This window comes from Onychomys torridus, chromosome 19, assembly GCF_903995425.1.
Source record: "Onychomys torridus chromosome 19, mOncTor1.1, whole genome shotgun sequence".
NCBI lineage: Eukaryota > Metazoa > Chordata > Mammalia > Rodentia > Cricetidae > Onychomys > Onychomys torridus.
In genome coordinates this window covers 17,816,535-17,821,619 of record NC_050461.1, presented here as the reverse complement: position 1 = coordinate 17,821,619, position 5,085 = coordinate 17,816,535, and positions in this window count along the sequence as shown.

Here is a 5,085-nt window from a genome sequence, read left to right as displayed (position 1 = left end):
TCTTTACCCAATCTATCATGAAGCAATTTTTTCCAACCCTTCATCTCAATATAACCAACATTATGGTTTAGGTTCTATTTTAGACTAGCAGAAATAACCAGTATATTCATGGAATGAAGATTAGCTAACTCATTTGAAATGATTTTGAGTGCTGTATATATTTGAGTATGAAGAAATCTCATGGTGAGAGTACTGCATGATAGGACCCAATGGAGAAGTTGTGAGTTGGGAAGGCTTATCCTTTCCTTGTACATGCCTTAGTCAAGTGTTCATTCACTCATTCAGTCTAACTTACATGAGGTACAGATCCTTCTTAGTATTTTTAATGGTGGTATATTAGTCACTACAGCTAGTGACAGCATCCTACCACAGCTCAGTCAGTGGCTAGGGGAGTACTTGCCAGTATCATCAGCTCCTTCCTGTGTAGCTGTGATGATTTTTATTGTCCACTTGACATCATTTGGAATAGTTCACACCTCTGGGCATATCTATGAGGGTGATTCTGGAGGATTAGCTCAGGAAGGAAGACCCAACCTGAATGGAGTGGCGGCATCCCACTGGCTGGGGTCCTGAAGTGAACCAAAATGGAAGAAGAAGAGGAGATGAGAGCTGCCTATAAGCATTCACCTCTCTCTGCTTCCTGATTGTAGACACATTGTGACCAGCTGGCCAGCCCTTTCTGACGATGACTAACTATAACCCCTGCCAAACTGTGAGACAAAATAATCCCCTCCTTCCTTAAGTTGCTTTTGTTATAGAAACACAGAACATAAGTGATGTAAAAACTATGTCTTTACCATGGGCTTTGTGATTTTATGAACCCAATTCTTGAGTCTCCTGAGTTAACCAGTATTTTTTTTTTTCTGATAATATACTTCATTTTATTTTGTTACTGTGTGTGTATGTATGTGCACATGATGAGTGTGTGTGGGTTTGGATGCCACAGTGCATGTGCCGAAGTCAGAGGACAATTTTGTAGAGCTGATTATGTCCTTTTACCTTCATGTGGGTTCTGAAGGTTTACCTTGGGTCACCAGACTTGCTCATCAAGTGCCCTCTTTCCAGCCATTTTTCTTTTCTTCTTTGTCTTGTCTTTTCCATTCTCTCTCTCTCTAATCAGGTTGCAATAAAGAATCATGATGATACAGTCCATAACAGAGTCTTTCTCTTGAAATAATAATTAAAAAAAAACACTAGAGAAAAGGTCACTTTAGTTATGTTCCATTTTCCCTGGGAAATGATGCAGAGGTCAGTGATGGTGCAGGGTTTATCATGAAATGAGCCATCCCTGTGGTGCCTAACCACAACTGGACAAAGCACTTTAGATGGAATGTTTTGTTGGCTATTAGCTCATTAATTTAGGGAACTTAGTAAAGTTAAATAGCTTCTGCTCTGAAGCTAGCTTGAGGGTTCTCTATCTGTAGAGCTCAAAGAAGTGACTCAAATAATCAATAATCAGAGTCCATAGTAAAGACAGTCCTTGAGAGCCACTGGGTGAGAGACTCTTTTCCAGAATGCTGTAGAGACTTTGCACCTACTAGTCATGAGGGAACTCTTGGGGTGGCAACAAGATACTAATAATTATATCCACATGATTGACTTTAAAACCGTAATGGTGGAAGAGTTATCCTCCTAAACATTAACTTGGATCTGAACTAGTAAGTATGTACTGTTTTACAAATATGGCTTGTGGCTGCATCACTCAATTCTAGGGATCCAAATTCATATGTGCTTCTCCTCTGTTGGTATGTGCCCTTTCTCTTGTTTCTTTCTTCCTTTTGTCAAAAGATTTATTTATTTATCTATTCATTATTTATTTATTTATGTATTTATGTATGTATGTATTTATTTATTTGTTTATTTATTTATTTATTATGTATACCGCATGTATGGCTGCAGGCCAGAAGAGGGCACCAGATCTCATTACAGATGGTTGTGAGCCACTGTATGGTTGCTGGGAATTGAACTCAGGACCTCTGGAAGAGCAGCCAGTGCTCTTAACCACTGAGCCATCTCTCCAACCCTCTCTTATTTCTTATAATGACATTTGTCACTGGGCTTAGGCTTTGCCCATGTAGCCCAGGAGGACTTGATTTTGAGAACCTCTATTTTACTGTATCTGTAAAAATACCGAAGGACATCACATTCACAAATTTCAGATGGAAATATCGTTTGAGAACCCCCTGTTCACCCACTGCAGCATCATTTGGCTGATGTGAACCCACTGTCTGTTGGCTCCCATGCTGGCTAAGAGCTGAAAGAACTAGGTAGTTGGTTGTTTGGGTTGAGTTTCACACCTTGGAAATATCCTCCTTTTTGTCCAAAGGAAGCTCCATTCGCCAAATTCCAAAAGGCAGGCAGGACAAATGCGTGTCTGTGGTGCCTATTAACATGCCAGCGAATGTCTTCCAGGCTCCTCAGGATCACAGGTACTTGTTACATGGGTCAAAGTCCATCCTAGCTCTTCTAACCTCCTCCCTCCCCTAAACTTCCCCAGCTCATGGGCTTCCTTCCGTCCTGCCAGCTACTCATTGTCTCTATAACCTTGCTATTTTAGTTATGTGCTCTCAGGCCCTCCCGTGTGTGTGTGTGTGTGTGTGTGTGTGTGTGTGTGTGTGTGTGTGTGTCTGTCTGTCTGTCTGTCTGTCTCCCTCCTCTCTCCTTTCTATTCTCCCATGATCTCCCTCTCTCTATTCCTACTCCACCACACTACACTACACTACACTACACACACACACACACACACACACACACACACACACACACACACTGCTCTTGCTTCTCACATGGCCAGGTCCAATCTTCTGGCCATGTGCAATCTATTAACTTCTCTCTCTCTCTCTGCTCTGGACTCTTCCAGATGCCTCTAGCTGTTCTTTCACATCTACAATAAAAATCTTCCCCTTAACCATAGAATGGAGCGGTCCTGTCATCAGTCTATATAGTTACTTGTGGCTCGATTATTAGTAAGTCCTTATTCTTCATTCAACAATCTCAGTGATTATTACTAAGTGCCAATGCTTACCCAATGGATTGCTTTCCTCCCAGGATCTGGAGGGAGGATGTTGACATGAGTCAGTTGATGGAAAAAAAAAAATCACTAAGGAAAAGGAGAGCCACAGAAGCAAGGCATCCTTTAGGAGTCAGGGGGCTGTTTCTGTAGACGAATGCTGAGTCTGAGCCTTGCGGGATGAGTGGGACTTAGCTAGGCTGAAGAGGAGGGCAGGGCATCCAGGAGAGAAGAAAGCAAGGAAGCAGGCTGTTAAAGATAGAAGGAGCTGGGTCAATAAACAGAAGTCATTTTATTGAAATCCAAGAGCCTAGTGGAGAGACAGAACAGAGGCTAGAGCATAGGGTAGGGTTCTACCATTCTGACCTCTAGTAGACCATACAGAAAGAATAACATTCATGAGTTCATTCGTGAACGAACTCACTTGCTGAACAGGTCTTGGTGAAGATCCTTTGTGTTCTGGGGATATAAGCAGGGGAAAAATGAACGAGATTCTTCTTGTCCCACTAAAACAAAAGCTTTTAAGTTGGGCAAGAAACATGAAACATGAACCAATGAAAAGTATAATCTGTCAGAAAATAACAGAGAGAAAGAAATGGAATGGAAGTATTGGAAGAGCCGAGAGTTAGATCTTTTTTGTTTGTTTGTTTTGAAAATAGATTATTCTGATTGATTCCCCTCCCCCAGATCCTTCCAGATCCTGACTCTTCTCCCACCCAAGTCCACACTCTTTCTTTTTCTCTGTCATTAGAACACAAACAGGTGTCAAAATAATAATAATTAAATGATGTAAGATAAAAGAAAAACAAATCAGAATAGGATGAAGCAGACAATCTCCAGGAGAGACGAGTCAAAGAAAAGGCATACAAAATACATATAGATGCAGAGACACATGCCCTTACATACATATAAATTGTATAAAAATATAACACCAGAAACTATAATATATACTCAAGAGACCTGAAAAGAAAAAAAAGAAAAGAAAAATAATAAAAATAATACTGGACAATACATTATGAGACATGGAACCTCCAAAATTACCTTTGAGTTTGTTTCATGTTAGCCATCTACTGCGGGGCATGGGGTCTGTGTGTGTATATCCAATGAGACGACATGAGAGAAAACTGATTTTTCCTTTGTAAGTGGTCATAGCTTCCAGGTTAGGGATGGGGCTTGTATCTACTTCTCCTTCTGGCACCAGACCCATCTTGCTTAGACCCATGCAGGGACTGTGCACACTGCCACAGTATCTGTGTGTTCATATGGGTTAGTCCTGATGTGTTTAGAAGGTGTCTTAGTTGGGGTTTTTATTGTTGTGACAAAACACCATGACCAAAGCAACTTGGGAAGGAAGGGGTTTAGTTGGCTTACATATCCACGGCACTCACTGTTCATCATCAAAGGAGGTCAGGACAGGAATGCAAACAGGGCAGGAACCTGAAGGCAGGAGCTGATGTAGAGGCCATGGAGGGGTGCTGTTTACTGGCTTTCTCTCCATGACTTGCTCAGCCTGCTTTCTTACAGAACACAGGACCATAAGCCCAGGGATGGTCCCACCTACAGTTGGCTGGGCCCTCCCCCATCAATCACTAGTTAAGAAAATGCCTCCAGGCTTGTCTATAGCCTGATCATATGGAGGCTTTTTCTCAACTGAGGCTCCCTCCTCTCTGATGACTGTAGCTTGTGTCAAGTGGACATAAAACTAGCCGGGACAGAAGACCTTGTTTCCTTGGTGTCCTCCATCCCCTCTGACTCTTATAATCTTTCTTTCTCCTCTTCTGCAGGGTTCCCTGACCACCAAGGGGATGAATTTGATGGAGACATTCCATTTAAGACTGAGCATTCCAAGATCTCTGCACATCGTCTAACTGTGGGTCTCTGTATTTGTTCCCATCTCCTGCAGGAGGAAGCTTCTCTGATGATGGCTGAGCAAGACGCTGAGTGCAGTCCACTTGATTCAGATCTGAAGGAATGTGAATGGCCTCCTGCAGAGTGTGCCCTAGAGAGCCAGGGAAAGATGGAGACCAGGACAATGGCAGGGTCAGAGCAGTGCTGTAGATGCTGCATAGAGAAGG